The sequence below is a fragment of the Xenopus tropicalis genome, chromosome 3 (assembly GCF_000004195.4).
Source record: "Xenopus tropicalis strain Nigerian chromosome 3, UCB_Xtro_10.0, whole genome shotgun sequence".
Taxonomy (NCBI): domain Eukaryota; kingdom Metazoa; phylum Chordata; class Amphibia; order Anura; family Pipidae; genus Xenopus; species Xenopus tropicalis.
The window spans coordinates 65467555-65480088 of record NC_030679.2 but is presented as its reverse complement, the minus strand read 5'-3'; the positions used below and the strand labels follow the sequence as shown (position 1 = coordinate 65480088).

Below are 12534 nucleotides of genomic sequence, written 5' to 3'. Positions count from 1 at the left end.
CTAGTACAGAATTCATTTAACACTTAAGATTGCCAGGAAATATAGGTTTCCATGCAAGCACAAAATGTAAATTTGAGTTAATAACTAGAATTACTATGACTTTGCATAGATTCCACCTGTCTCCTTTTGAGTTAAAAACTTTGAACTTGTGTTATTTGTAGTTCTCAAACAAATCTAGTGTCTTCTTTACCTAATGGGTTTTACAGATAGCATAACTAGCATTTCCAGCATGGCTGATAAGTCATTTGCATCTCTGTTATCACTCTATTGTATTATCGTGGCTGACATACTATAGGCTCATATTGATTGTTTGTGTTTTTTGAACACAAACCAGGTGCATTCTGGTGCATTTCTTTCTCCTGACAAATGTATGGCATTATAACACTTTCAGGCATTAGCTTTTCCTATATAATTGGGATCAAAAACTGCAACTTTTTGTACATGAGGAACTGAGCTGGTGAAAACCTTCCTTTAATCAGAGAGTCCAGTTCTGTGTCTTGTTGAATTTATCTGACAAACCCTTGGGTAGCAGCAAATGTAATTCTATACATCAGTGCTAAATTAACAGTGCCATAGTTTCATATAAATTATGAGTTATTTAATATTACGTAGACTTCCCGGCTTTCTTGCCCTTCCCCAGCATCTGGAGTCAGGAGCCACTGTTTCCCATCAGTGTGAGAGACATACGCCAGTCATACACCACTTTCCAGCCTGGCGTGTGCGCTCCGCACAGAGCAGCAAAAGCCCCAAATGACACTATTGCTTTAAATTATTCCAATTGTAAAAGTGATTATGAAGCCTTTAGAGAGGAGAATAAACAGAACATTTGTTATTCACACTTCTGGTCTACTACTGACATAATGGTCACATAATTTTAAAAAATTGCAATGAAATCATTATAACATGAACTTGCAAGTTTAAAATCAATGTTGTTTTTCTAAAGTATAGTGAGAACTATTCAAGTATAAAGGCAGTAGAGTTGAAGAAATGAAACTCAGCAGTAGACAAAATGTTTTCTAATTGCTGATATAGTTTATTAAAGCCAGTTTTAATATGCTTTTTTACTGTTTATTGGTTTGCCTCCTCTAGCCCTTCTAGCAGCTACCTGTGGCTTATAGCAATCTGTTTGCCATTTATTTAAGCTGATTGACAGCAAGTGAATGACTCACGGCATGCAAAACTTTTAGTATGATACATTTTAACTTTCCTAGAGAAATAGTTTAATCTTTCCCTATTTATAAATGATGGGTTCTTGTGCACCTTGAAATCCAGCCCCAATATAACATAAAACTGGAATGATTTTATTTCGGCTACAGGCTCTTTGCCAGGGATGGGCTGCACCTCAGTGATGGCGCAGCTGGTTTGGGATAGAGAATGACTATAGGGTTGGAGAAGTTTTTATTTTTTTTGGCGGGGGGTATAGTGAGTAATTCTGCTGAAGATAGGTTCGATGAGCTATGGTATGGTAAGGCCCCATCTAGAATATTGATACCAAAATTGAATAAAAAGTTAAACCTTTAATAATATATTAAAACATTATTAAGCTGCAGAGAGACAATCGTTAAAACCACTTTGAAAAAAGTGAGCTGACATCTATTTGTGCAGAACTCAGAGTATGGAGTATAAAGAGGACATTTTTTTTTTAGTACTCTTTTAGTAGAATAATAACTATTTATTATTCTACTAAAAGAGTACTTAAAAAAATGTCCTCTTTATTATCACACTTTATTCCACATCCATCCACATCAACTGGACTTCTCACAAAGCTATACATTTTTTAAAGTTTTCGCAAACTTTCGAGTACCACTGTGTGGCTGCACTGAGCACTACTGTGCGTGCCCAGCCAGCATTCTCTTTACGGTAATCCAGTTGGCTAAGGGGGGACTAAGCACTTAACCCTCCCTGCCATCAATCTTCACTGCCAATCTCTGCACGTCTGTAGTTAGTGACCCTCCTTCTCCAGAGGAATAACTCAGAGTACAGGGCTTATCTTAATGATTAATAATTTCAATAATGTAAAGGATGCATTTTTTTTTTAAAGCATCATATTGGGTAATGCACTTCCTTTGCAAAGTCATATCTGTCTGGTTGAACTTTGCAAAAGGCAGAATGGCCCTTTAACAGAATACATCAAAAGTCTTGGATGCTACTTGCCCACTTAGTGGCCAAGAATGCATTGGCCATGGTCATCAGGGAACAAAAAATGGGGAACTCTTGATTACTGTGCAGAGTGCCATTGGATTAATCCTAGGGCTGTGATAGTGTGAGCTAGATTATTGTTGGGACTGCCTTGTAATGGTGGATTTCCAGGTATTATTATTATTTAAGGATGCACCGAATCCAGGATTCGGCACCACAAAAAAAAATTATCAAATATGGAAAAATGGAAAATCAAGGGATGTAAATAGAGTTCTGATGTATATATTTATGTATATTTTAGTATTCTGCATTGGAATAGCATTAGGGTAGCAGATCCCTGTAATTAGAGTGTTTTTGCATATTTATATATGTTTCTGGCCCAGGCCAGCCACATTTCTGTGTAAGCACTGATATCTGCAGGATTAGAAAGCTGGGCACAGATTAAAAGCTTAAATCTTGTTGATGGCAAACCAAAAGAGGGGCAGTGCAGTATGTGCCAAGTACTTTGAGGCTTGGAGGGAAACTTAGTGGTGGGGTCAGGGAAAAGACATAAGCCACATTTATTGCCACAGATAAGCAGGGGAATCCAGGAAGGCTGTCAATTATGTAGAGCTGGCAGGGTGAATTTGCAGTGTAAATGGACACTAGAGTGCTAATAGAACCCTAAACTGTAAACCGCAAAGCGATATAAAGTTTTGGCCTGCTCCCTGTCTGCACTCTGTGATTCTCTGTATCCACATTGGCAGTTGCTATGCTTGCTGTGATATCCCTGTGCCATAGACATTAGTGAAGTATCTAGACACTAATTGTTTTGGAAAAACAGTACCTTCTTGGCAATATTAATCAGTTACACTGGAACAGTGAATCAAACATGGAGATGCCACTATTTCTAAGCAAGAAGAAAATGCATAGGCATTAAGCCAGTTATTTCAGTATTTAAAAATCAAATGCCTCAAATGTGGCAAATAGAATTTGTACCTACTCTGTTTTAGTCTACCATAGTCTTTATCTATTAGGAACAAAAGGCCACTTCGGGCTTTAGATAGGAATATTCTCCTCCCCAAGGCCTGGTAAATGGGCTTGAGTGGTTTTTGGGCAAAGTATCCATTCTCATAACCATATATGATCACAAGTAACATTGCAGTTACACAGTAACCTGATTTCTTATTCCCATAATATTGGATATACTTTGGCTACTCTTTTATTTGTATTGCATTGCTTGTACATAAGTGGCGCGGCGGGCACAGAAGTCAGGGCCCAATAGGAAGGCGCACCCACTGTGTAACAAACGTGCCTCTGGCTTGGCATGCTCGTCCCCGATCCCCTGGGCAGCGGGAGGGAGGAGGGAGCTGTGGGGCTGGAGTCGGGAGCGCGCTGTGTGCGGAGGATGCTGCTTGCTGGAAGTCAGGCTGCACAGAGACGCGATTGCTTGTGTGTGTGAATGAGAGCAAAGCAGCACCCACAGCCCTAATTATCTGCTATCGGAACCGCTGCTTGCAGCCATAGAGGTAAGGGGCTTCTTGGCATTTGTAGAAGGCAGCGTACACCTGTCTGCAGTGAGAGTGCGGTGGGAGGGAGCTGTCACTGGCAATCCTGCCCTATAGGAGACCTGCGCTGCAGGGCAACAGATGCACTATGCAGACGTGGTGTAATCGGTTTAGTGCTTGTGCTTCAGCCCGGGGCTGGATGCTCCCAGAGATCAGCATTTCTCAATGATAATGGCTTATGGAACCCATACGGACTGTGCTTCCACAACTACTGGGCAGGCACGGCCACAACTAGGGCTCCTGCTAGTGGAGTTGCTTCAGATCCACATGCCTATGATGGCTGGAGGAGGAAAGAAGATCGTGATGTTAGGATAAGGTTGGGGATTAGTAATTTGCGCAGCCATATAATCTGTAACATGGGCAGGCAGATGAATAGGTACAAGCAGAAAACCAGCTTCCTGCGTCCTTCATCTTAAGTAGTGTAGTTGGCCTGGGAATCTGAGAGCTGTAGTTCTGCAGAAGCTAGTGTTGCCTAATGCATAAGTATAGGCACTGTGCTTGTATACACTATCCTCCATGGAGTAGAACATTTTGAAGTGATCTGATTTTTAAGGTAGAAAATCATTCCTAGCGACCCTGACTGTGCTTTTCACAATTCTTAGTTAAAACGGAGTATGGACTTGGTACATTAGATCACTAGTAAAGTAAATAGAGGATGTGTATGCAGCAGGAAATGAAGGAGAATGGCCTGTTTCTTTAATGGGTGTGTCTGAATGCACCAAGTGCTACTACTGATGCTGCTGCATAGGTACCACTATCCACATTAATGGGGACTAAGTAACAGCGGGGAGCTGCCTGGGGATGTCCCCAGTGTAATGCATTATAGTCAGAGGGCCTGCTCTGCAAAATATCTTACATAATGTGTCCTGTCATAATAGCTCTACAGGTGATAGATGTTGACTGGAATATGTCACTACAATAGCACAGTCAAGCCTGGTCTCAAGAAAGTGTGGTTTTTTTTAGTGTGTCTTAAATCACCCTACCTTTAGGTTTGGTTTTCCTGCTGCCTTAAGGCCTTACTAACCCTGCTGACTTTTATGAATACTGCAGTGCTGCTTTAATGCACTGCTGGGCAGATACTGCATATAACTGGTAGAACCACGCAGCCCCCAACAAATCTGTGGTAATACTGTTTTAACCCAACATTATACTCACCTGGTTTTTATATTAGCGCCCCCTGCTAATAATGCATAGCTTTATGCAACATCAGCATTTCCTATTAGAATCAGTAGTTCATTATTATATATCAATCTAGTCCATACCCATAGCCACTGTCCTTTTATATATTTATGGGGTAGATACTAACAAATCCGTAATAAAGAAGTAATGCTAATATAAACAATATCATCAGTATCAATTGGTATGAATTGCCTTGTATGTACATTTACCAGGACAGAATGTAGGGGCTCAATGGAAATGAGTCCAGAGGTCCCAGCCCTTGGGAATTTTTCTTCTAAAGGAAAGCTAATGGGAAAAATACAAGAATTTTTGTGAGACACAGCTGTCCAAATGTTAGTAATGGGTCAAATGTGGGTACTTAGACATGTAACCAGAGGTAGCAGCATCATGAACTCCTAAACTTCTCTCATGTGCCTAAAAAATAGAGCAAGATGTGTCAACATCTAATGTTGCTACCAGCTTTCATGACTCAGATCCCCACAGTATTTTGTAGGCCCTGTGTTATTTGGAACAGCTTAACCAAACCCCCAGAACTCCCATGTGTAGAAGGCCATGCATAGAGTGATATTCTAAGACAATTTGTCAATTTGTCATTTTGTATTATCTGTGGTTTTTCAATTATTTAGCTTTTAGTTTGGCAGCTCTCTAGTTTGGAATTTTAGCATGTATCTGGTTGCTTAGGTCCAAAATACCCTAGCAACCATGCAGTGGTGTGAATTAAGGTGGCCATACACAGGCCGATTCCAGCTGCCAATATCCTTTAGACCATGTATGGGCAAAACAGATGGGCTTTTGCCCATTGGGAGAAGATCTTACAGTGTATGGCCATCTTTAGAAAGTGAAAGATGAACAGGAGCAGGATTGAACAGAAATATAAGAAAAAAACTGTGGACTCTGAATACAATAGCTTTTTTGCTGCTCCTTGATCCCTATTTAAAGGTCGGAACAGATAAAGAAGGTGAATAACTAAAAACCTATAGCAAATAAAACATGAATACCAGTTGAAAAGTTGCTAAGAATTGGCCATTCTATAACATACTTAAAGTTGGACTACCACTTTAATGGTCATGAAATGTAGGCTTTGTCCACCCCAAGAAGCAGGAAAGATAGTTCCAACAGGTAGAAGCTGTAACAGACCCATACAATCCTATAGCTCTAAATGCATGGATTAATAAGGTCTTCATAGACTTGAACTCAGCTCAGTAAAGTTACCGTAGTTGAAAGTCTGTTATTAACTATTATGATTGCCCTGGGTTGTATGAAATGGGTGCATGTTTGTACACATAAACCAGAGATGTGATTCATGTGCATTAACAGATAGAAATGTAGCATTCAGTCTCAAGCTGGCCTTACATGTGAAAATCTACATCTTTTGCATCTTTCACCGATACGGCTACCTTGAGGTGAGCAATATGGGACAGGGCCAAACAGTTAGAGCAGTCCCATATTGAATTGAAGCTATGCAGGCCGTCAGCACAAGTACCGCATCAATGTGCATATGTGGACCAGATCTGACACCGCATCAATGGTGTATCTAGATGTTACCGGCCCCACAGCAAATTCAATTTATGGCCCCAAAATTTTGGTACGTTGACCTGTTTTACCAAGACTGAAATTGCTTACTGGGAGCCCTACTCTCCAGGGCCCCCCAGCAACTGATTTTTATATACCTGTCATATTTACCAAGGTATATTTTTTTTTCCACTCCAGATGAAGGTTTCTGTGTGAGTGCATACTGTACACATATAAGCGACTGGCTGGAAAGGTCGCATATATATGTACAGTGAGCATTTGATGTAATTTTTATACAATACATTTTTTGCACTTTAATGGTGTGTGCTGTCCATTTTTGAAAAACTTCAGATTTTATAATCGGAGTCGGAACCTATAGAGGACGTGCACCACATACTAATTGTTGACAGGGTGCTGTACTACTTCCAAAAGACTTTTATATATATATATATATAATTTTAAAATAAAAATATAAGCTTATGTAAGGCTTGGATATCCCTGTTTTATACAATGCCTAGTTTTTCTGTCTAAAAAAAAATTAGGAGAAGTAGCACTTCAGTATTTTTAGGAAGTAATCACAAAGCATGCAACAGAGAGTTTGTTATAGGGTTGCCACCTTTGCCAGGTTATAAGCCTGGACATAGGGGGTGGGCGTGATGGCATCATCCCCCAATGTCATCACGCACCCCAGGAATGTCCTCACGTGGGTAGCAACATGATTTGATGTTTCTGGTGGTGTGAAGACGTCTGGGATGTGGTTATTGTGTCTGTGGGACAGAATTCTTAGGATTTCTGTCAGGTTTTCAAAATTTTAAAAACCAGACAGCTGTACTTGTCAGAACCAGAGAGGCGGAATACCCTAGTTTATTATTCTTTCAGCCTGTGTTGGCCCAGTGTTGCAATATGCAGCACTTTCTTCAGACACCTACAACTGGACTGTATAGAGTCCCATTGTGTGATTGGACTCGTTGACATTTTAAACAGTTGGGGGCTGATTTGTGAACTCTCAAGACTCAGATTCATGCAAAATTGTTGCAGAAAACGTGACTGAGTTCCCAAAAGACACTTGTTTTCTTTAATTTCTTTAATGGAGTCCTTATCTTTTATTATCAAATATTCTATATTTACATTTGCATTATAACTGACAAGGAACAGCAATATTTATGTAAACTTATTTCTGACCTTCTAACATTTATAATTAGCAAAATTTACTGCCATCATAAGATGCTCATAGTCATGAATTACATGAAATGTATATGAATTATATAAATGTACCTGTATAGCTCAGTCAAAACTTCCAGCAACCCATGTAGGCTTTGTAGGAATATGCTCCAAAATATGTGGGTTTAATAATGCCTCTTTATGAACCATCCAAAAAGTGAATTGTCAGTATAAAAAAAAACAGAAATGCTTTTGAAAGTTTTCAGAATGGAAATCACAAGGAAAAACTGTTAATATAAATAAATTTTATAATATAAAATTAATATCAAATATAATTTATTTTATACCATATAAAAAATAAAACATTTTGGTCAAAATATGTAGACTGAAAATTGGAAAATTAGAACAAATTCAACCCTTATTCCAATTTACATAAGTTATAAATAGGGCTCTCACAATCACTTTACTTGGAAGAGAAAGCAATACAAATACACACAAGGGTATTTATACATGGTTCCTTTACTGCTCTTTAGTCAATACCCATTAGTATTCATTCTTTCAGTTAGGGCAAGTATTTTAATTCATGGAAGCTTTAAAGAAACTTGGCCATAAATATTTATAGTGGGTTATGGAAATATGGCTGCATTATACCACCTTTAGCTGTGTAACCAACCTTGAAGTGAGTAGGCTGACACTAACATGCACATATTTCTTACCCATATTATACTTGGGGAGTCAGCCCTAGCACATATTTTACCAGTTAGAAAAGATAAATAATGACACGCTGAGTACAAAGTATAAAGTTTGATGGACTTTGATGATTATGTAAGAATTGTAGTTTCCAATCAAAATATCTACAATATTGCCATTTAGTTAAGTTATGACTTGCAGTGGCCGTTAGTGTTCATTAAAATTAATGAATAAAGAATTAAGAATAAATTTGACTCTATGGGGCACATTCATAAATGTACAATTGAGTCTGAATACAATTTTTTTTTACAGTTTTACAACTGTGCGTATTTTCTGCGATTTTTTTGTTAATTTGCATGACTTTTTTGTACTTTGCGACAATTTGTGCAACAAAAATCGTATTTGTTGCAACGATTACGAAAGTTTCGGATTCATTCAAGCTTCGGTATCATGACTTTCCTTGGGCCAGGTTGGAGCTGCAGAGAGCCATTGAGTTCTATGGGAGGCTTCCAAAATCATGCACAGAAGGATCAAAGTCAGAAAGGTTTTTCCCGCGGGTTTACAATCATTCAGATACGAAAATTTTGCGACTATCGGATCGCTATTCACAAACGATCGTTTTAATATGGAAATTTCGGAACTTTCGGATCGTAAGTGCGAAATTTTCGTATTCAACCGAAATGAGTTTTCGTGACATTTGCGATCATCAGAAATGATCACATTTCGTGATTCGGATTAGTTCCTTAGTGAATCAGCCCCTATGTGTTTTTACTAGATATTTATTTTACTTTAATCCAAATTTAGTTAATACAGTATGGAATCCCTTATAAAGAAACCTGTTATCCATAAAGCTCTAAATTACAAGAAGTTCATCTCCCATAGTGACCATTAATTCTAATTATAATATGTTGTTTTTTCTTTTTCCTTGTAATAATAAAACATTACCATTTACTAGATGGTAACTAAGCTGTATAAATCCATATTGAAACAATCCTATTGGGTTTATCTAATGTGTGCTTTTTATTTTTAGTAAGCTTAAGGTCCAAATTTGGAGATCCAAATTACAGAAAGACCCCTTATTTAGAAAACCCCAGATTCCAAGCTTTCCAGATAATATATATGTTGGTTATGGTGTTAAGTTATGATGTCAATCTGGTGATCCCATGCAGCAGGAGCTGCAGGAAGTAAGAGCATGGAAATGTATATTCGCAAAGTGAAATTTATATTTAGTGCCTTTCACAACAAGGTATATATCATTTCTGGAAAGAGAAGTGTAGATGTGGGGATATAGTATGACTTAAAATAGGATATACAGAAGAAAGAAACTCGATGTTTAGCAGCATAGAAAATGGCTTAAAGAAGAAAGAAAGGTAAAAACCAAGTAAGCTTTATCAGAAAGGTCTATGTAAATACAGCCATAAGCAGTCACAGAAACGCTGTCTCTGTCAAATATTGGTTGTGTTTTCCTCTGCCAGAGACACGCAGCTCTCTCCTCTCTCCCCTCTCCTGCTCCCCCCTCCCTCAAGAATGCTAAGAACTCACTTCCCCCCTTAGGAATTTGGATCAGCAGGAAGCTGACTCATAGTCTAACTGAGCATGTACACTGGTCTTGCTCTTGGTGCAAGAGAGAGGCATTATGGGAACTTTCTTTACGGAGCTCAGCTTTTTTTATTCCTGTTTGGCTTCTGATCATCTGAACAGGTGAAATATGGGGAGACTTAAGGGCACTATTAAGAGAACTGAAGGTATGCCTGTATCTTGAGATTAACTCTTTATTAGCCTTTCCTTCTCCTTTAATATTTTTTCTGGTAGGGGCTGATCTAATAGTAGTTTAGAGTACAGTCTCTTTGGGAAAGGACAATGTTTGCAATAGCTTTGCTTGTAGCTCTGTGGACTATATCCCTACATGTGTACAGAAATAGCCTCTCCAGAAAGGAATATTGTTGAAGTAGTGTTAATACCTATTTGGCTAGGTTTTGGGATTTTGGCATTGTGGAGAAATGCCTCTTTTAGTAGGGTTTATTTTAGTACCTGTGGAGAGTACAGCTACAATGCGAAGGTGTTGGTGTTTTAAGAAGGAAAGGTGATGTGTCTGAGCAGTGTGGAGGATCTAAGAAGGGCCCACCGGAACCTCTCTGGGAAAGGACTGTTCCTAGCTATAAGTCTGTTTGCAAACTCTGGAAGGGCTGTGCCTGTTTTACTGTGGCAAATAGTTTCTCAGGTTAGGGACTCTGTCTATAGCAGAGTATAGACTCAGTTGAAGTATAGACTCAGTTGAAGTATAGACTCAGTTGAAGTATAGACCCAGTTAAAGTGTAGCCAATAACTACTGAAGAGAATCCTACATGAGAAGTGTCTTTGCCAATAGAAGTAATAATTTCTCTTTACAGGAGCATCTTGCTGTGTAGTAGTTGTATAGAGTACAGCTGCAATAGGAAGGTATTGGTGTTTTACAAAGTAAAGTTGATGTGTCTGAGCAGTGTGGAGGATCTAAGAAGGGCCCACCGAAGCCTCTCTGGGAGGGGACTGTTCCTATAAGTCTAGATTGTTTGCAAACTCTGGAAGGGCCTGTGCCTGTTTTAGTGTGGTAAATAGTGTCTTGGGTTAGGGACTTTGTCTATAGCAGCGGGAAGTATAGACTCAGTTGAAGTGTAGACTTAGTTGAAGTGTAGCCAATAACTACTGAAGAGTATCTTTCATGAGAAGTGTCTTTGCCAGTAGAAGTAATAATTTCTCTTTACAGGAACATCTTGTAGTAGTGTAGAGATTGGCTTCTTTAAAAAGACACTCTGGAGCTGTGTGGGAGTTCACCCCCACTGAGGGAAAGTCTGGTTCATGTACATTTGTATTGAACCTTTCTTACCTAGAACTATGCAGATGACAAGGTGACACCCACATCAACTAGAAGAAAACTATTCCATTATTAGAAGAGAAGTGGATTCTTTTATTACTATAGTGTGATATGTAGTATCACATATCACAGATATTGAGGTGTAACACTAATTCAGCCTTGGAAATCTTTCCAGGGGATTTTGTCATGGTTACTACATTAGCTGGATGTAAAAGCTGCCTTTCTTACAAGAAATCTCGAGATATAACTAGTTGATATAATTAACAGAGCACTGTTAATAAAGCAATTTATGGTTTCAGGAAGGAAGAAAGTATTTGCTTTCTCTGTATTAGGGCAGGAGTACACGGGGAGATTAGTCATGCCGCGACAAATCTCCATCTAATCTCCCCGCAATGCCATCCCACCGGCTAGAATGTAAATTTGCGGAGGGATGGCATACGCGGCGCTACGATTTGCTGAAGTTTTCTCTCAAGGCAACTTCAGCAACTTCGGCAAATTGCGGCGCCACGTATGCCATCCCACCGGCGATTTACATTCTAGCCGGTGGGATGGCATTGCGGGGAGATTAGTCGCCTGCAAGAACGGATTTGTTGCGGCGTGACTAATCTCCCCGTGTACCCCTGTCTTTAGTGCTGCAAGGTTGTATAGGAAAAGATACTAACTTTGATGGACTGCTATTTTTATTTCACCCTTGCCAACATATGTAAATAAACTGCCCCACACAGCTATTTTGTCTTTGGCCTTTTTTCAACCAATTACATTCCTGGCTAGTAGTACCTTTGTCCTGGAGATACAGGAAGGTAGAATGGTGCCACGCTGTACTTCAGGATTTATCATGGTATGTTCTAGAATGTTTTAATCATATTTTGGTAAATACTTATTTTTATCATTTTAATTGTATTCCAAATAAATTGTAATGTTTCAGCATTTTTTTTTTCCTGTTAGGTTCCCTTTGGTGTTCTGCATCATTGAATTCTTGCTTATTGATGTCTTTTATTTGTATCAGTGCTTATTCATGACCCCTTACATGCCTGAGATGTGCTGGATCATTTCCTTTATACATTGGGTCTGTCACATTGAACTGCCTCAGTTCTCCTATTAATAAAATGCTCTGTCTTGCTACAGCCTTGGGCCAAAACTGCTATCTCAGGTGATGTGTTAGTAATCTGACAGAACTAGGAAGAGATGCTTGCTTTCAGTCTTCTTGTTTTGCATCGTGCTACACCGCCTGTGAATGCAGCTTGATAGTGATGGCTTATTCTCTTATGAAAGAAAAATTAAAAATATATATTTATATATATGAAAAGAGTAATGTCATAAAAAGGGTATCCAGATATGCTGATAGTGCTAGTTCTTTTAACAAACAAAAATGTAACCAGTAGATGCTTTTTATTTTAAAAAGTGAACTATTAAGGAATCTTAACAAATTGACAACATACATATCAATAAATAATG

General features: G+C 38.8%; 1 protein-coding gene across 4 annotated transcripts in view; it reads left to right on the top strand.

Moving 5' to 3' along the window:
* The first annotated feature begins 3503 nt into the window (after positions 1 to 3503).
* The window catches only part of nrcam (neuronal cell adhesion molecule), a 123425-nt gene continuing 114394 nt past the window's right edge, over positions 3504 to 12534 (top strand). For 3 of the 4 annotated variants that reach the window (XM_012958697.3, XM_012958694.3, XM_031897722.1), the window contains exon 1: positions 3504 to 3647. The gene's annotated coding sequence lies outside the window, so the exon portion shown is untranslated. 4 annotated transcript variants of the gene reach the window in all.